The sequence below is a fragment of the Hypanus sabinus genome, chromosome 7, assembly GCF_030144855.1.
Source record: "Hypanus sabinus isolate sHypSab1 chromosome 7, sHypSab1.hap1, whole genome shotgun sequence".
NCBI classification, from domain to species: Eukaryota; Metazoa; Chordata; class Chondrichthyes; order Myliobatiformes; family Dasyatidae; genus Hypanus; species Hypanus sabinus.
Genome location: NC_082712.1, coordinates 141,055,234 through 141,076,351, shown reverse-complemented (window position 1 = coordinate 141,076,351; position 21,118 = coordinate 141,055,234). Strand labels below are relative to the sequence as shown.

At 37.4% G+C, this 21,118-nt stretch overlaps 1 protein-coding gene across 3 annotated transcripts in view; it reads right to left on the bottom strand.

Annotated features, from left to right (window-relative positions):
* Positions 1-21,118, bottom strand: part of rras2 (RAS related 2) — a 74,968-nt gene that overhangs the window by 18,329 nt on the left and 35,521 nt on the right. The gene's annotated exons all lie outside the window — the stretch shown is intronic.

Here is a 21,118-nt window from a genome sequence, read left to right as displayed (position 1 = left end):
AGACCAAGTCCAAATCCCATTTCCCCCAAAATAAAGCAAAATAACCAGAAACCATCGTCCACTTTTGCTTGACCAGGAGTTTCTCCTTTTAAGCCACCTAACTGCATGTTACATTACTTAATTTAGTCACCACATTCTAACTTTAAATATTATCAATTTATGGAAACTTTAAAATAAAATATACAAGCATACAAAAGAGTAGCAAATTATTTCAATGTAGTGCAAGCAAGCAGTTCTGGAGGTTTATTTTAGGTTGGATCAAGATTAAGACTGCTTAAATATACATATTTAACTTGGAGTGTTGTAGTTCTCAAAGGAGACTGTTGCCAAACAGTTTCTAACTAGCATCAGTCATGTGCACTTGCACAGCTGTTAAATACCACACCATGCTTAAAGCTAACCGATTTTTAAAGTACATGTGTTTGTGCGTTTATTCAAAACAGTAATTTTTGTCATTGATAGTTGACAAGGAATTAGGAAGACAACTTGGAACTATTTTGCTCACTGCCATTTCCAGTATTGAGGCTTGAAGATGCCAAAAGTAGCAGGGAGTGAAAATGAAACTATTTCATTCCTTCAACAAGTTAGACGCTACGAAGAATTTGAAGGTATCGACAGCCATCTTGAATATTACAACAATAAAAATGATTTGGAGAATGCAATCTTCAAAAGCATTGCATGAAGGCTGTCCATTATCTATACCGGGTGTTTGTTCATATGCACCAGTTGCGTGTGCTATTTATGTTATCCATTTGGGCCAATGGATGCCGATCCAAAAAGCAGCGATTTTTCATTATTTTGTTTTTTATGCTGACTTTTAAAATGAATTTTTAAAGTCCATTATCTGTACCAGATGTCTGCGCTGATTAATTTACAGTTAATCAAAAGAACACCATAGCATACACTGGATGAATTCCTCTGTTATTAGGAACTAATACACAGTTTTGTAGTACTGTAGTAGTATTGGCTATGTTCTAATTTGTTCTGCATTTCATTTAAATAGATAATTTGTTACTCAATTAAATGGTAGTTTGTTCTTTTAAAAAATACCTCTCTAACTACTTCCATGAAACTAGCCAATTGAGGCAGCCACTTAATTAGGCCAAAATGCTCTAGTCCCAATGTGTCACAATTAACCAGAATCCACTGTATTTGAAATTGTAACTGAACCCTTATATTGCAGTAAATTCTTACTATTTTATCTCCATCATATTGCTTTTAAAACCAAAATTTGAAAAAAAGAATCACAAATTGAGTTGTTTATATGGGTGAAATAACCAAATCCAGGATGCACAGTAATAACGTATTACAATTTTTTTTAAAAATTTGATTGAATCCAAGTGAACAATTTGATAGTATACAAAGTAACCCACGTACTCAAATGTAGAATTAACTGATTATGCGGTCAAACATACAGCAGTTCGAGATTCCCTGGCAGGGTTGAGGTATGGTTCCTGCTGTGGTTATGGAAATGCAGGGAGGACTGTTTGGCCAGGTGAAAGATCAACTACTGTAGGCTCAGGAACAGAAAGTGCGCACTAATGGACAGCTTGTTAGTAACGGCCTATTGCTACAACAGAAGCAAGACAAGTTCTATGTTTGCCTCAAGAAACTGGTAGAGCTTCAAACACCCTGCATGGTGCTGGTGTCCTTCCATTGCAATGCCATAGTCTAAGCAATGGATAATGCTGGACAAAACAGACATTCTAAAAAGTGTCTGCAATTTGAAGTACTGAATGATTGCTTGAATGCAAACAAGTTTTGTAACTTCATTCCCCTCTCATGCAGTTCAACTGTCAGTTTATTATAATGATAGCTTATTTCAGAAATTAGGCATCTCATTTTAAGGTTCCAAAGGTTTAAGAATCTCGAATAAAGTTGTCAATCCAAAACAGTATGCAAGTACTGTTCTACAGTAAGTGTTTTGAGTTAAACATTAAGTGGAGCTGGTATGATTTAATAGTTGAAATTTCTCTCAATTAACTCTGATTAGCTCATTAACCTGCTGCAAATTAACTGGCATGTTGGCAACCATTCTGGTATTTGAATTCTAATTCCACAATTATTAGTCCCAATATCAGGAATGAGGAAATCTGATCAAGCACAGAATACCACTTTGCCAAACGCACTTATTTTCAGCAATTTTAGCAACCCATTTTCTTAAGAATTGGTAAATCAATGCCATTACAATTTTTTTTAAAAGAGATGGAAGGAGAACATAGTGAAAACAAGTTAACCTTGGTTAACGTTTGATGGAAGCCATCTTGAAAATTATAATGACTAGCATTATACAAACACACTAGTAGCTCTTACTTATTGATTGATTTAACTTTGGAAAGTACCAGACTAATTTACTTTGAAGGAAATGGGTCTGTATCTTCAGTAGAGTGGTAGCAAATTAGATCAAGGGTCCAGCAACTTCCTGAGACAGCATTTAACCATTCAAGTTTCTGCTGTATACAGTATATGTGGATTCTGATCACTATAATTCAAATACCCCAATTATTATACTGAGCAAAAGCTGCAAGAACAAAAAGTTTAAAACTTCAAATGAGAGAATATTTCAAAAGCCTATTGCTGGAAATGGGCATAAGAAACTTTGAATACATGCCTGCTGATGCAATTGTAGGTTCAAGTGCCTCACTAGAACTTTAAAAACAGAATTAAAGTTTTGGATGGACATTTTTAATGACCAACTATTGAATCCATCTTGCCCATTAAAAAAAGCACTATTCGCCAATTCTGTTCAGTAAGGCAACATCCCCATTTACATGGACCTAAAAATACGTGGATTTGATTAGTTAAATGGCTTTCCATTTCTTGCTATCAAATGTATTGAAACAAATTTACAGGTCTATTCAAAGAGCTCACAGAACCAGGTTCAATTACTCCAAAATTTTTCCCATGGGATAATGTTATTCTGGCCAATTTTTCAGATTTTTGTTAATACTCAAGTTTCTTGCCAAATTAAATGAAAGGTAATAACTAATATTGCACAGCAAAATGAATGGCACTGCTTCCAGAATCCAAGCTGAGCAATAGCCCTTAACAAATGAATTACAGGAAGGAAACCACACCTACAGCAATGGCAGCATCCCAAAAGCCTGACATATATACTCCAAACTGCCAGATATCAGTTTAGAAGGCAATGTTATTAGTAAAAGGATTTTGAAAATAATTTAAAAGCTAATCAGAACATACTAACCAACAAGAAACAAGATCACAAATTTTCCATTTGGAATTACAAATCCACTATAAAGTAGCTTATTAGTAAATATTAGTTTGCAAATGCACAGTAAGCAGCACTACAATATTAGATTTGAATGTTGCCCCAATTCTGATAAATATTTATTTGCATAAACACCACCACTTAAAAATATAATTCCTACAAGATCAATAATGCTAAGCTTTCAACTCAATTCTTTGAGGAACTTGCAAGGTCTTTGGAATAGAATCAGGCAGGTTTAATACCACTGGTATATGTTGTAAAATTTGTTTTGTGACAGTAGTACAATGGAATATCAAAATTCTATAAATTACAAATGTTCAGTGGATTCCAGTTAATTGGGCCTTCAGTTAATCAGGGCAGCTGTCTATATGGGACATCTCGAAGAACAAAACCAAACTGAGGTAACAGCTGGGATTCCCTTTGTCTATTTAGGAAAGGAGACTGTTGCAGAACAGTTTCTCCCTTAATTGCAGGATTCTGCACAGAGTGGTGCGGACAGCCCAGCACATCTGCAGGTGCGAACTCCACATGATTCAGGCCATTTACAAAGACAGGTGTGATAAAAGGGCCCCTTAGGATCATTGGGAACCCAAGTCACCCCAACCACAATCTATTCCAGCTGCTACCATCCAGGAAATGGTTCTGCAGCAAAAAAGCCAGGACCAACAGGCTCCAGGACAGCTTCTTCCACCAGGCCATCAGATAGATTAACTCATGCTGATCTGAGTGTATTTCAAATGTTACACTGACTGTTTTATTATAAATTACTATGATTGCTCATTGTACACTTAGATGGAGACATAACATAAAGACATAACTCTTCATGTATGTGAACGATAGAAGAAAGTCAATTCAATTCAATTCTAGCCAGTGTCAGTCACGCAAAATTTTTTAGACAGTGAAGGTTGCATGTGCTCGTGTTATATATTCACAAACGAGCAAATCTGCAGATGCTGCAAATCCGAGCAACACACATGAAATGCTGGTGGAACTCAGCGGGCCAGGCAGCATCTATGGAAATGTCAATTGTACTGTACTTTTTTCCCCCCATGGATGCTGCCTAACCTGGTTAAGCTCCTTCAGCATTTTGTGTGTGTTCCTCCTGTTATATATTATTTATTTGGGTCAATGGACACCGATTTAAAAAAAAAGCATTGATTTTTGTTTTCTTTTTATTTTGGCTGTACTATGCATCTCCACCATTTTGTCCTTTACAGTCAAAAATACTGCAGTGTATACTGGATGATAACTATTTCCATGAAACTTCAGTCAATTAGGGCAGCCATTTAAATCAGCCAAAATGTATTGATCCCAATGTGTCCCAATTAACCGAAATGATATATCCTACACCTCCTCCTTGATGGTGGCAATGAGAAGAGGACATATCCTGGGTGATGGGAGTACCTAATGACTTATTGACTAAGTAAAGACATTAGCATGCTTTCTTTGTAATTGTACTTGTGTGTGGGCCCAGCACAGTTCCCCCAAAATGATAACAAAGGAATTTAAAGTTGCTCACTCTCTCCACTTCTGATCCTCCAGAGGTCTGGCTCATAGACCTCTGGCTTCCTCTTCCTAAAGTCAATAATCAGCTCCTTGGTCTTGTTAACATGGAATGCGAGGTTGTTGTTGTGACATCATTCCACCAGATTTTCAGTCTCCCTCCTATATGCCAATTCGTCACCACCTTCAATTGGCCTATGACAGCGGCATCATCAGCAAACTTGAATATGGCACTGGAACTGTGCTTAACCACACCATCCTAAGTGTAAAGCGAGTACAGCGGGGCTAATCACAATTTTGTGGCGCATCTGTGCTGATTGAGATAGAGATGTTGTTGCCAATCTGAAATGACTAGGGTCTACAAGTGAGGAAATAGAGGATCCAACTGCACAAGGTATTGAGGCCAAAGTCTTGAAGCTTCTTGATTAGTTTGAGGGAATTATGGTATTGAATGCCAAGCTGTAGACAAGAGAGCATCCTGATGCATGCATCCTTGTTGTCCAGATAATCCAGGGTTGAGTGAAGAGCCAATAAGATGGCATCTGCTGTGGATCTGGTGCACCAGTAGGCAAATAGGTGTGGATCAAAATTGCTTGTCAGGCAGTTGATATGTTCCATCAACCTCAAAACAATTCATACCATGGATGCAACCGCAACTGGACAATAGTCATTGAGGCAGGTTACCACATTCTTATTTAACACAGGTATAAATGAAAGCTATTTGAAGCAGGTGGGTACCTCAAACTGCCGAAGCGAGAGATGAAGTATTTCAGAGGATCTAACCAAGCCCCAGCACAGCTCTTTAGCACTTAGGCAGGTACCCCATCTGGGCCAGATGCTTTCCAAGGCTTCACCCTTCTGAAGACTGCTCGCATGTCAGCCTCAGAAACTGAAATCATAGGATCATCAGGGGCTGTGGGAGTTTGTGATGCTTCCTTAAAGTTCTGATGGTCAAAGCATAGAAGGTATTGGGCTCATCTGGAAGTGAAGTTTTGCTGATGCCTATGTCATTTGACTTTACTTTACAAGAGGTGATAGCAATCAATATCAGCAAGACCAAGCAATTGATTGTCAGCAATCAAAGGGGAAGTCAGCAGAAGACATACCTGTCCTCCTTTAGGGGTCAATGATGGAAAGGACGAGCAGGTTCAAGTTCCTAGGCATCAATATTTCAGTGGATCTAACCAAGCCCCAATGCACTGATGCAATCACAAAAGACTACAGCATCTATACTTCATTAAGAGTGTGAAATGATCAGGTATGTCACAAAATTTCTATAGATGTAAAGTGGAGAGCAGTCTAATTGAGGTATCGCTGCCTGGTAGGGGGTATCCAATTTGCAAGATCAAAAGAGGCTGCAGAGAATTGGAGATTCTGCCAACTCCAAAGGTACAACCCTCCCCATCCTGGGGGTGGGGGGGGGGGGAGGAGGAGGAGAAGAGGAGGAGATCTTCAAAAGTAGTGTTTCAAAAAGGCAGCATCCATTAAGGACTCTCATCATCCAGGTCATACACTCTTCTCATTATTATCATTAGTGAAAATGCACAAGTGCCTGAAGATCTGCACTCAAAGTTTTAGGAAGTTTCTTGCACTCTATCTGCCATCAAATTTCTGAAAGGTCCATGAGCACTACCTATTTTCCTCTTGTGTACTATTTTAAAAACTTGTCTTGGTGCTCTTCTGCTCCACAACACAACAAATTTCAGACTTCAGTGATAATAAATCTGATTCCGAAGGCATTCCAAAGCAGAATATTAAAAATATACACAAAAGGAACAGAAGCATAAACCATCCTTCAATTGTATTTCTCAAACCTTTATGGAGAGTGTTTAGTTTGGAAATGGATTTCACATTAATGAACATGAACAAGCAATTATTTTTCAGTTCATTAACAAGCAGTTATTTTAAATAATTTATTTTATGTACTTTTATTTGACCAACCTTGCAAACAATATGGTTTTCACTAGATTTGTAAACAGGTAAAAAGAGCTAAGTGTTCTTTAGTAAAGAGCCTTTTTTTTAAAAAAAACAAAAAGGCTGCAACATATTTCTTGAGCAAGCAGATCTCAAACGTTTACCTGAAATACAGATCATGCAGCAAAGATCAACTGAACTACAGAATATCCAACTTTCTTCAGCACTAGACAATTCAACATCTATTATGTAATACATCTTCAAGTACTTTGATTCAAACAACTGGTACAGACAAGTTATAAAAATGGCCTTTGAGTCTACTGTTACAACAACTGCCTGACAGCTGGTTCATTCCACACCAAGATTGCATCTTAACTCTCAGTACTGGCAGTGATTAAGTAATGTTATCTTTCAGTCTATAATTGCATTAATTTGCAATTCATGATTTTTTTCAACAATGCATTTTCAATTTATTCTTTGCACTCACATCCCTCATAGAATAGTAATTGATGATATTTTCCCACCTTTACAAAACCTTATTCAGTGCTGTAATTTACATTAAGCACTTTATCCCAGCCCCAACAGTGAGCAATATTTCTAATTTGCCATCAGTAGGATAGAAGATCTCTTTACCATACTAGTTGACATAAATGATACGCTGCTACAGAAACGTAATAAACAACTGAATTACTCCAAAACTTAAGAATGTGATCTTTAAAACTTTCTATTTCTTCTAGCAACAGCATACTTGTTTAGTAACCCAAAGTACTCAGTCCTCTGTATTACAAACTTCAATTGAAATTGTAACTGCAGACAACCTTGTAAATGCAACAATCTTGTAAAACAAAAGCATATCGTTAAGCTAACCACATCCTGGCATAATGTTTGCAATGCATTGACTGCACAAACAATAAAGGAAACTGTCTAAGTTAGAGAAACTAGCAATTTTATAAAAACATAACAATATCCTTTTATGGAAGACATTTGTCATTTTCCTCTCTCCTGAAGCATAGGGAGGTAGTGTTAAGAAGTTCATGGTTCATTCAGAAATCTAATGGCAGAGGAGAAAAAGCTGTTCCAGAAACATTGAGTGTGTCTGTCTTCAGGCTCCTGTACTACTTTTATGATGGTAGTGATGAGAAGAGGGAAGGTCCTGGGTGCTGGCGGTCCTTAATGATTGATGCCATCTTTTTGAGGCATCACCTTTTGAAGGTGATGATACAGGGAAGGTTCGTGCCCGTGATGGAACTGGCTGAGTTTACAACTTTCTGCAGCAGCTCCTCCATACCAGACAGAGATGCAAACCGTGGAGAATGCTCTTCACGGTACATCATTAGAAATTTGCTAGTCTTTGGTGAGATACCATGTCACCTTAAACTCCTAATGAAATACAGCTGCTATAATGAATTGTTTGTAATTGCACCAAGATGTTGGACCCAGAGATGTTGACACCCAAGAATTTGCAACTGCTTATCCTTTCCATTGCTGATCCCTCGATGAAAACTGCTGTGCGCTCCTTCAACTTTTCTTTCCTAAAGTCCACAATCAATTCCTTAGTTTTACTGATGTTGAATGCAAGGCTATTATCATGACACCACTCAACCAGCTATCACCATCTGAAACTCTGCCAACAATAGATGACTTCAGCAAATTTATAGGTGGCGTTTGAGCTCTGCCTAGCCATGGAGTCATGGGTGTAATGAGTAGGGCAGTGAACTAAGCAGAGATCCTTGTGGTCAGCCAGGAAGAGATGTTATTTCCAGTCCGCACTGAATGTCATCTCCCAGTAAGGAAGTCAAGGATCCAGTTGCAGAATCAGATATAGAGGACCAGGTTTTGGAGCTTGTCAATTAGAACCAAGTGTATCATTGTGCTGCATGTTGAGCTGTAATCAATAAGTAGCCTAACGTAGTTATTACTATTGTTGAGGTGATCTAAGGCTAAGTGGAGAGCCAGTGAGATTGCATTCTCTGTAGACCTAGTGTGGTGATAGGCATATTACAACAGTTCCAGGTCCTTGCTTAGACAAGAGTTGATTCTAGCCATGGTCAACATCTCAAAGCACGTCATCACAGTAGCTGTCAGTGCAACTGGGCAGTGGTCATCGAGGTAGCTCACCCTGCTCTTCTTCAGCTCTAGTGAGATTGTCAGCCTTTTGAAGAAGGTGGGAACTTCTGACTGCAGCAGCAAGAGATTGAAGATGTCCCTGAACACACCTGCTGGTTGTCTTGCTTGGGTTTTCAATGCCCTAGCAAGTCCACCATCAGGGCCTGACACCTTGCAAGGGGTCACCCTCTTAAAAGAAGTTCTGACATCAATATCCGAGACAGAGTTCACAGGATCAGTGTTGCAGCAAACTTTCTCTAACCAGGTTATTAGGAATTTCTTATACCAGTTTATCAGCAATTTCATCATGGCAACCAGATCTCACAATTAACCATGGAGGAAAAAACCATTATCTGGTGGCCAAGGAAACACTTGCAAAACTGATATAAAATAGGAGTTACGGAGCACAAAAAATGCAATATATAATGCAAACTGCTCAAAATGTTTTACATAAAAGCAATCATGGTTGACAAACTATGAGAAAATGTCAAAGAAAGATCATTCAAAAATCCATTAATACAAGAGAAATGTTTAAAAATCCAGCCATAGGTTAGCTGGTTGGGAAGGAGTCAGTGGTATTCGACAAGAATTTAGTCTAGATAACCTTTTTTTGGCAAAAAAAAGCTTAAATCCATTTTATACACAAGCTTAATAAAGTGCCAGATTTAATTTTTTCCCCCACATAGGCAAAGAGGAAGGCATAGATCAAATTCTTTGCCCTCCAAGCATTAAAAGATGATATGATCCACTTTAAATCAAAATGTTTAAATAACCAGCTGGTTTCAAAACAAATTATCCATGCTCAAAAGCTATACTGCTATGTTTCAGTTTATTTTGTCTACAAATCTTTGAAAGTGGAGCGAAGTAATGGAAAAGGCAAAATGCAAGACCAGTTGTAAAATAAAGTCACAAGGGCTAGAGATAAACTAGCTTATACATGACTGAACTGAAATTGGAATCAAACAAACTTTCGAAAAATAAACCAATAAATAGCACATGCCAAATATATAACACTGTGAGGACTTCAAAAGATTATTTTTGCCGTGACTCCATTTTACTGTAGTATCCAGTCTAATCTTAGTAAAAATCAATGCATTTTAAATAAAATGAATCTCAAAAGACTTTTCAAGCAGTTTAATTTATATCACTGGACAATTTAAAATGCCTGTGGACCAAACTAATTACTTATATGAGCAATTTTTAAAAAGGTATCTCTAGTATGTTCTAAATGCTGTATCTTAGATTTCAGATATTCATACTTGTTATTAATAAGGATTTTGATCTAAATTTGCTTATTGTTATCTAGTATTGTATTCAAGATTTCAAATGTGTCCTTTTATTACTTCCAATTCTGAAAGTATAGTTGTGTTCTTAGTCACGTCATGTCAAAATAGGGAAAAAATTGCTTTCCATTTTTTATATTTAAGTTTAACACTATTTTGCACCCCACCCCCAACAACTAGCCTGCAAGTTTCTAATCAATATATCCAAGTCTGAACAAATTATGAGTGTATAGCCAACCTGTATTCCAGTTATTTACTCTTCATCTGCAGCATTAAGTAGCAGTCATCTTTATGAGGTTAATGTCTTTTATTTTAAATTAGACCTAAGCTGATATGAAACATGCATTTTCTTGCAAAGGACAACTTGAAAATATACATTTTCTTCAGTCACCTTCTATACAACAGTAATAATTCTAAAATTCATAATATACAAGATTGCCCAGTTAAATTTTTTTTCTTCCTATAAACTCTCCATCAGCAATTAAGGCATTAGTAAGGGCAACATTTCTCAATTAGCAGCAATAAGCATGTTCTTGCACACTAACAAACTATTTGTTTTATAGATGGATGCTACAGTGTTCAGGGCATCTTGAGGGATCTATCAAAATCATACCAATAAATTCTGATATTTTCTGAGGTACAATTAAATTTTTGTGTTGCATAAGTTCACATCAAAATTAAGTTGAAGGCAAAATATAATGTGAATTATGATATATTTAAGGTTCCACAAACAGAATCAATATTTGAACAAATTCTGAATCATAATCCAGTCTGATCATCAGATAATTTGGATGAAAACAAATCAAAATATAAAAGAATAGATCTCAACAACAAGTTATTCAGGAGTTACATGCCCACAATATTGTATGAACAAGATAACTTGTTCAAAAAAAAAGATTCATTAATGCCAACCTGTTAAAAAAAAAGTGGAGAAATCACTACAGGGAAAAAAAATCTTAATCTGAACACCAGTAACACACAACGTCACATATCTACATCTTACCAGACAAGTGAGGAAGCCAAAAATCAAAATGAAGATCATGAATAATGTAACAATGAGTTAAATTAAAATATATCCTAAATAACTAAATATTCTGCCTTTCCTCAAACTACCAATGGCATAATCATCTGGGCAAAAAGATTTTTTAAAACAGGTTAAAATCAGGTTTGCACTACACTTAAAAACATCTCAACTTCGTTTCTGACTCATTCATGCAATTAACAGCACGAGGCAATTTGTAAACTATTCACCCAACCTAAACTTAAAAACCAAAATTGCTCAAATACATCTTTAAAATATTATCCTAATTTGACAACCGTGCCAAGCAAAAACACGTTTCTTTAAAAGCTTTTCTTGGGTGATCAAATGGGGATGTGAGCAAATCATGTGAAAGAAGAATTATTCCCAAGATATACAAATCCTGATGAGGAGAGTCCAAACGGCAAATCAGGGAAATATGATGAGAGGAGTTGAAGTGCATGTCAACTTGAAGTTTAAAGAAGTGTTACAGTATACTCATACAAATTACTTATTAGTGCCAAACTGATTAATAATTGAGACTTAGAAAACCACACACAAAAAAGTAACAAACTAACTTGGGCAAATGCCAACATTTTCTAGCATATTTAGTGGGAATCTGAAGTATAAAACTTGACACCCATTGTATATTTGAGTGTCAGATTCCCCAAAAAGATCCCCTCATGTTTTGGAGAAGCAGGTGATTTGGACAGTCTTCCAATTTCCATCTTTAACCAAAAATCTTGCTTCCCAATTTTCCTAATAGTACTGTACACATGTATCTTAAAGTTTTATATCTGTCTTTCCAAACATTGAACTCACATTTGGCTAAGGAAAGCAAGTTGCTTTTTCCTGTTTGGTGCAAATAAAGAGATGTTTGTGGAAAGAATTTCTTACAAGGAATAGGAAGCATTGCAGGTTTTTCCATGCAAACAGATTAAAAATCAGGAGCATAAAGCAGGATGTTACCAAATTTCCTTTTCAAATCCAAGCATGAGATTCCCTTGCATGTAGTTCTTATTCCAAGTTATTAAGAAAGTCACACTCAAGTGGCAGACCAATTCCAATCTTAAAAGAATGACACCTAAGATAAAGCTGTAGCTGACTCATTAGATCACAAGGAAATAATCTAAATATACAGTAAACCCGCATTCAAATACCTGACCAAATACTGCAGTAAATCTTCAAGTGCCCAATTCAACCCTGCACAGCCTTCATGCAACTGCTGTAATTCAGCTAGGATGTGCAATACATGTCATCCACTGCTACATGTAGGTAGCACAATGTCACTGCAATAATTGACAAAGAAACAAGAGTAGATGGGAAAATAAAGCAAATTAGAATTAAATATATAATGAAAGAGTGAAACTGGGCAGTGAACAGAGTACAGTCAATTGGTAATAACAGTAAACAAAAGTTTGAGATGCCCCAATTTCTATTTCTTTACTACACAGGCTTAAAGAATAAATGGTATCAAAAAAAATCTCTTGATATTAATTAAAAGCACTGATGTGCAAAAAAACCACAAATATAGCAATATCTTAGAACAAATAGGGTAGAAGGAACAAAAACAGCCCCACAATTTGTGCAATTTGCAAATCCAAGAATTAATTTCCCACTGCATAACTAAGTTATTAGTTCTATAGCTTCTGGTTAAGCCCACTGAGTGAAAGGGAATTCTGGACTGGGTGTTGTGTAATGAACCAGATTTGATTAGGAAGTTTAAGGTAAAGGAACCTTTAGGAGTCAGTGATCATAATATGACTGAATTCAACCTGCAGTTTGAGAGAGAAAAGATGAAGTCATATGTATTAGTATTACAGTAGAGTAAAGGGAATTACAGAGGCATGAGAGAGGAGTTAAGTTAATTGGAAGGGGACAATAACAGGGATGATAACAGAACAGCAATACTGGAGGTTCTGGGAACAATTCTGAAGGTGCAGGATAGATATATCCCAAAATAGTAGTATTCTAAAGGGAGAATGACACAGCTATGGCTGACAAGGGAAGTTAAATACAACGTAAAAACAAAAGAGAACACATAGTAAAAATTAGTGTGGTTAGAAGATTGGTAAGCTTAAAAACCAACAGAAGGCAAGTAAAAAAGCCACGAGAAGACAAAATAGGAAGGTAAGCCAACCAATAATGAATGATGAGGATATCAAAAGTTTTTTTCAGACAGATAAAGAGCAAAGGGAAGGTGAGAACGGATGTTGGACCACAGGAAAATTACACCAGAGAGATAGTAATGGGGGACAAAGAAATAGCAGATGAACTGAGTAAGTATTTTGTGTCAGTCTTCATAGTGGAAGACAATAGCAGTAATCTAGAAACTGTAGTGTGCAGGGAACAAAAGTGAGTGTAGTTGCTATTACTAAGGAGAAGGTGCTTGGGAAGCTGAAAGATCTGAAAGTAGATGTCACCTAGGGTGACTCTACAAGGTTCTGAAAGAAGTAGCTGAAGAGATTGCGATGGAATTAGTAATTATCTTTCAATAAATACTAGATTCTGGATTAAGACCAGAAGACAATGAAGCAGAAAGGGGCCATTCAGCCCATCAAATCTAGTCAACCATTCAATCCTGATGCATCTCAATCAGAATCAGGTTTAATTATCACCAGCATGTTATTGCAATACACCAATAAAATCTTCAAATTACAATAGAGATATATAAAAAATGAATTAAGTAGTGTATAAAGAGGGAAAAAAAACAATGAGGAAGTGTTCATGGGTTCATTGCCCATTCAGAAATATGACGACGGAGGGAAAAAAGCTGTTCTTGAAACACTAAGTGTGTATCTTCAGGATCCTGTACATCCTCCTTGATGGTAGCAATGAGAAGAAGGCATGTCCTAGCTGATGGGGATCCTTGATGACAGATGCCACCTTTTTGAGGCATAACATTTTGAAGGTGCTCCAGATGATAGGGTAGGGTAGAGCCCATGGAGTTGGCTGAGTTTACACCTTTTTTCTGATCTGTGCAGTGGCCCCCTCCTTTCCAGACAATGATATAACCAGTTAGAATGCTTTCCATGGTACATCTATTGAAACTTGCAAGTGTCTTTGGTGATATACCAATTCTCCTCAAACTCCGAATGAAATGTAGAGCAGCTGCTGCCATGCCTTATTTGCAATTGCATCAATATGTTGGGCCCAGGATAGATCCTCAGAGATAATGACACCTGGAAACTTGAAACCGCTCATCCTTTCCCATGCTGATCCCTTGACGAAGACTGGTGTGTGTTCCCTTGACTTCCCCTCCCTAAAATGCACCATCAATTCCTTAGTTTTACTGACATTGAATGTAAGGTTGATGCTGTGACACCACTCAATCAGCTGATCTATCTCACTCCTGTATATTTCCTTGCCACCAGAAATTTTGGTTGTGTTAGCAAAAAATTGTGTTTGAGCTGTGCCTGACCAGTGCCTGATCATAGTTGTAGGCGTAGAGTAGAGCAGTGGGCTAAGCATACATCCTTGAAGTGCACTGGTGTTGACTGTCAGTGAAGAGAAGATGTTATTTCTTATCTTCACAGACTGTGGTATCCCAGTGTCAAAGATTCAGTTACAGAGGGAGGAACAAAGGTCTAGACTTTGGAACTTTTAGATTAGAACTGAGGGTATGATTGTTTTGAATGCTGAGCTGTAGTCTGGATATCCAGTAAATTCTCTTTTATGTGAAAATGTGTGACTCCTCATGAAGAGTCCAGTATTAATTTTAAAACAAGGCAAAAGGCCACATTAGTATGAAATAAAACTAGAGTTAATGTTTCAGGTGAAAGTGTGGGGTGGGGTGGGAGGGAGTCTGCAGTATTTTGTTTTCAGGTTTAATTTTAAATTAGTCTTCATCTCTGAATCCTCAGTAAAAATATTTTCCCTGTATCAAACCTCTCAAATTACTTCAAATACCTCTTATCAAATAACAATTCACATTAATTTTACATAGCATCTGTATTCAAACAATCTGATTTTAATCTTTCAATCTTCAGTATCATTTAATAAAATCTATACTGTACCTATCTGAAGCCTAAATTGGCCACCTTTGCTATGAAGTAGAAGTGAAACATGAAATTTGAAAATCAGTATGCATTGGTCTAGATGGGGTCTATAAAACACCAGTAAATTGGATACATGACTTACAACAGGTGATTGATAAGTTTGTGGCCTAAGGTAGAAGGAGATGAATTATACAGCTCTCGTTACATGCACATGCAGTTCATCTCTTTGAGTGATTATGCAGAAAGTTTGAAGTTACTAACTCATATCCTTCAACCTTAGCCACGAACTTATCAATCACCCCTGCTGTGGACACTTTCTGGAGGTCCAAGATCCGTATGCTCCACGACCGCTGGACTAAGTGTGTAAATGTAGGAGGGGACTATGTTGAAAAATAAGTGTACTAGGTTCTCCAAAATTGACTCTTTCTACCTTAGGCCACAAACTTATCAATCACCCTTTGTATCTTAAACACTGATTTCCTTGAAATAATTCATCAGTAAGCTACATTTTAATAAGGTTTTTTTATGACACTATTCTAGTAAATAATCTCTGAAAGGGTCGTTTCATCCACAGTTCATCCAGGGCTTCATTTTCCCAACACTAGAAAATGCAATTCAATTTGTTTTACTTGGATCCAAATGAATGAAGTAGCACTTCCAAACAATGAACACGACCCACCACAATTCTGAAGAGTTGGTCTACAGACATACATATTCATGTCATTCTACAGATGTGCAGTAGGGAGCATTCTAACATATTGTATCACGACCTGGTACAGCAACTGCACTGCAATAGACAGTAAGGCTCTATAACGGGTAATCAAAACTGTCCAACATCACCCCCAATTAGCCTATCTGCTATCAAGGACATGGAAACAATAGTGATGGAAGAGGGCCAGTAACATCATAAAGGATCCCACCCATCCTGATCCTGGAATGTTTGTCCTACTCCCATTAGGGAGGAGGCTACATAGCATCCACGCCAGGACCAAAAACAGTTACTTCCCCAAACAGTAAGGCTGATCAACACTTCCACCCACTACCCCACCATTACCTTATTATTTCCTGTCGGTTTTCCTAATGTACAGACACCCCATGTACAGATGCCCACGTGCCCTGAACTTTATCATGTATACAAGCTCTTGTGCATTTATATTTACTGCGATTTTTAAAATAAGGTGTTCTTTATCTTTGGTGTTGCATCAGATCCACACTAACAATTATTTTGCCTTCCTTTGGAAATAACATTAAACAATCTTGAATCTGAGGCTTCACAAGGCATTGGGCAGACTGCACTTGGGAGTACAGTGAACAGTTTTTGGGCCCCTTATTGAAAAGATGTACTAACTTTGGAGAGGGTCCAGAGGTGGTACATGTGAAAGGGTTAAGATACAAGGAGCAATTGAATGCTCTGGGCCTGTACGTGCAGGAATTCAGAAGAATTAAAGGAAACCTCACTAAATCCTATCAAATACTGAAGGGCCTAGAAGGAGTGAATGTGGAGAGGATGTGTCCTATAGTGGGGCAGTTTAGAAACAAAGGGCACAGCCTCAGAATAGAAGGATGTCTTGTGATGGATATTCACAGTCCAGAGCCTTTTTTCTAAGCTCAGCTTTCTAAATATAGCAGCTGAGAGTTTCTGGAGATCAAGAGTTGTTTTTGAGTAAGTTAAACTTCCAACCAATATTCTTTGTTTAGCTTCCCATCATAAATGACAGTCAGTCTTCAGTTCTTAATGTAAATGGAAGTAATAAAGTTAAAGTACAGTTTTGCAAACATACAGCATTCTCTATAGAGAAAGGATGCTGGCCCACAGTAAAATACAAATTGCTCAAGAAATGCAGTGAAAGAAAATGCAAGGAAGGTTACTGACCAGACTGATACCATCACATCAAATAGCTGATTTATTAATCTTTGAAAGCTCAAAGAGTCAGCTTCATAGCATTAATTGTGGATATCTGGAAACTGTCCCCAGAAGCTTTTACACCACTTGTGCAAAAAGGTATATGAAAAAAATACTATGTGTGAGAAGTCACCCAAGACAGCAGTCAGGCTTTTTAGTAGTCCAAGAACATCAAGAATAAGAAGGACAAAGTGAACTGGATTCTAATCCTCTACCTTCAATTTCTGCATCAAATTATTCAATCATCTGCAACTCACTGATAAATCTTTTTAGCTTACAGAAATTGTACCTACGTTTGGAAATCCTTTGTGCTTTAAAAATTCTTTGCCATTTGGAAATAACAGATAGATAAGGTAGAAATACTGAGTTTTTACTGGATTTATTTAAACTTAGACATGTTCAGGCTGAGCAGTTTTTTAAATTATCCGAAATGCTTTAAAACCTGAAGTATTACAGATTCTGGAATACTTGAATCTATATAATGAGATACCTTGGGGGATACGAAATCCATTTATATTACATATGCAAGAGGAATACTGCATATGCTGCAAATCCGGGCAACACACACAAAATGCTGGAGGAACTCAGCAGGCCAGGCAGCACCCATGGAAAAAAGTACAGTGTCCTGTCCAAGGGTCTTGGCCTGAAACAGCGATCATACTTTTTTCCCCATAGATGCTGCCTGGCCTACTGAATTCCTCCAGCATTTGTGTGTATTGCTTACATTACATATGCATTATGTGCAGTTGATGTGAAGCTCACTGAACAGTCTACAGTCATAGCTCAGTATCTTGAAGGAGCTGGGTCCTCCACAGACTGTCGGAGTTGACCTCATCAATTACCTGGATTGGCTTCATATCTGCCATCAATTTCAAATAGTAACCCACAGTTACAACTACAACAGGAACTTCCGGTAAGATGGCGACTGTTTAGTCGCTTCAAACCTTTACTTCCTATTTTCGCACTGTGTGTCTCCCTTTTTAAACCTTAGTTCATTATTTTATTTGCTTCTTTTTATCTGCCTGCGAATACATCTATCTTATAATGACTACAAAAAGTACTAAACTCGGGAAAAAAGAAACTTCCACGGTTTTGTCGGCCGAGATTCTCTCTATCCTGGAACAGCATCAACAAGATACTCTAACGCAGGGGTCGGCAACCATTACCACTGAAAGAGCCATATGGACCCATTTCCCACAGAAAAGAAAACACTGGGAGCCACAAAACCCGTTTGACATTTAAAATGTAATAACACTGCATTCAACGGTTTTTTTTTGCCTTTATGCTATGTATAAACAAACTATAATGTGTTGCATTTATGAAATTGATGAACTCCTGCAGAGAAAACGAAATTACATTTCTGCATGCAACAAAAACATTTTGAACTCCGAAAAAAAGACGTTGGGTTGAAGGTTACTCCATAGTTAGCCTACCTTCGATTGAAAAATTAAAAGAAATCGCGCACTGGCGGGTGTCAGGGATTGGCAGTGGTGACGTATATTAATAGCGATAAAAAACACGTTGTGGCGGTGTGCTACACACAGCGCTAAAATAACGACACTGCAGTCAAAGATAACTTTATTCGAACTAAACAGCCTTGCCTTAAAGCCTCCCTCAACCCGCCCCCCCCCCCCAGTGGGGCGCAGATGCTCCAAAAGACACGTACTCACAAACCCCCGTAGGCTATCTCCCTTAGCCGGAACGGTGGCTAATTGTGAGCCGATTCGGATGTGCCAGGAAATGGGATCGCCACAACGCTTTATTTAGATTGTACAAGATCACCATAATCTTCAAATTTCGAATTACATTTCAAAATCTAACAAACCACGGGGAGCTGCAGCACAGAGATGAAAGAGGCGCATGTGGCTCCGGAGCCGTGGGTTGCCGACCCCTGCTCTAACGGATATCAAGACTGAATTTAGAGCTTCTATCAGTCAGCTGGAGTCAAAATTGGATCAGATTAATGCCAGAGTAGATGACCATGCTGAACATCTATCTCGCATCGACCTAACCTCTGAAGGTTTAGAATGCTGTGTTCAACATCTAGAAACTCTCTGCTCCAACCTAATGGAAAAAAAACAGTAAACTTACTTCCAAAATGGCGGATCTCGAAAATCGGAGAAGACGCTGCAATCTGTGAATTCTCGGTTTGCCGGAGGCCACCGAAAAGGGCTCTTCCGTTGAATTTTTCTCTTCTTTTCTCTGTGAGATTTTCGGGAAAGAATTTCTTTCGACTCCACCTGAGCTAGAAAGGGCTCACAGGATTTATGTTCCTCATGCCATTTTGGGTTCTAGACCACAGCCAATTATTTTATGTTTTCATCGATATCAGGTGAAAAACCGTTTGATTATGGAGGCACGCCGAAGAGGTACTCTGACTTTTCAAAATACCACTATTCTTTTCGTGGAAGATTATGCCCCCCAGGTTCTGAAGATGCGTGCCGAGTTCAAAGGTGTAATGAAAGTGCTTTTTGATCGCGGATTCAAACTTTCTCTTCGTAGCCCAGCCGATCTTCGAATTACGCTTACTACTGGAGAATATAAGTGGTTTAAATCAGTGAAGGAGGCGGAGTTGTTTGTTGGAAATCTTCCAGCTATCTTGGCTTCTTCGGACCCGGTTTGATTTTCTAAAATGGCTGATAAGTACTTCTTGAATTAAAGTTTTTTTTGCGAACTCAGACCCTATTTGAATAATTCAGACATTAACTACTGAGATTCTAAGGGTTCTAGTTAGTCTCTCCATGGACTTGGTGCGATTTTCTTAAATAGATGATTTAAATTTAACGTTTTCCTGCGGACTTTAGATTTTACTTGTGTAATTTATTCTACTTCTGAATAACTTTAACCATAGAGAACTACAATTGGTCTTAATTTGTTTTGGAGGCTTGGAGTTTCTTATTGAAGGTCTCCCTGTTGATTTATGGTATAAGATTTGCTCTTTTCAAAAAAATGGCTGATATGTATTCTCTTTAAATTTATAATTTCCCCCTTTCCCCCTCTTTATTTTTTTCTTTCAATTTTTCATAGTTTCTCACGGGTAGGTTAGTTTTCTTTTTTTGATTTTTTTTGTATTAATTCTTATAGCTTTTCTGACAAAGTTGTTCCTATTTGTAATTTTGCTCTCTAGTGCATAAATTAGCTAGTATTTGCTATATTATCTATACAGAGCCTATGTCAATGATACGGAACTGGAAGTTATTTTTGGGATAACATTTTTTTTGTAGAGCTAACTGCTTTTTTCGGTAGCCATCTAGTTTTGGGTTGCGAGGGTGGGGTGGACTCTCCAGTTCCAACACTATTTACTGTTTTTTCTGTTTTCCCTTGTTACTCAGGACATGTTTCTACCCTGATTTTACTGATTTATGCTTATATTTTTGCTCCCAGACTGTTATTGCAATGTTTGATTTTATATATCTACTAACTTTTATGTACTAACAACTGATAATGGTTAATACACTGAAATTTGTGAGCTGGAATGTAAAAAGATTGAATCATCCTGTTAAAAGAAGGAAGGTCTTCTCCCATATTAAGCAACTCAAAGCTGACAATTGCTTTCCTTCAAGGAACTCATATTCGTAGTTTTGATCATTCTCGGCTTTTGTCAAAGTGGGTGGGTCAGCATTTTCATTCATCCTTCCCGGCCAAAGCGGGGGAGGGTTTCCATCCTTATTAATTCAAATATTCCTTTTGAACTCCATAATAAGATAGCTGACACAAATGGTCATTTTATTATCGTTTCTGGTAAATTATATAATACTAAAGCTGTACTAGCAAACCTGTATGATCCCAATTTTGACGATGTTAATTTTTTGAACATTTTTTCTCCTCACTACCAGATTTAAATTCATATTCTCTTATACTGGGTGGCGACTTTAATTGCTGGTTAGATCCTAATTTGGATCAATCGTCCCCTGTTACTAGATCACCTACTAAATCTGCTTTAGCTATTCACTCTTTTCTTTCTAATTATGGTATCTCTGATATATGGCATTTCCTTCATCTTACTGAGAAAGATTACTCCTTTTTTCACATGTTCACCATACCTTTACTAGAATTGATTATTTTTAATTGATAATCAACTTATTTCATTTGTCCATTCTTGTGACTATCAGAGTATACTGATTTCTGATCAAGCTCCAATTACTTTGTCTCTAAATTTTCCTG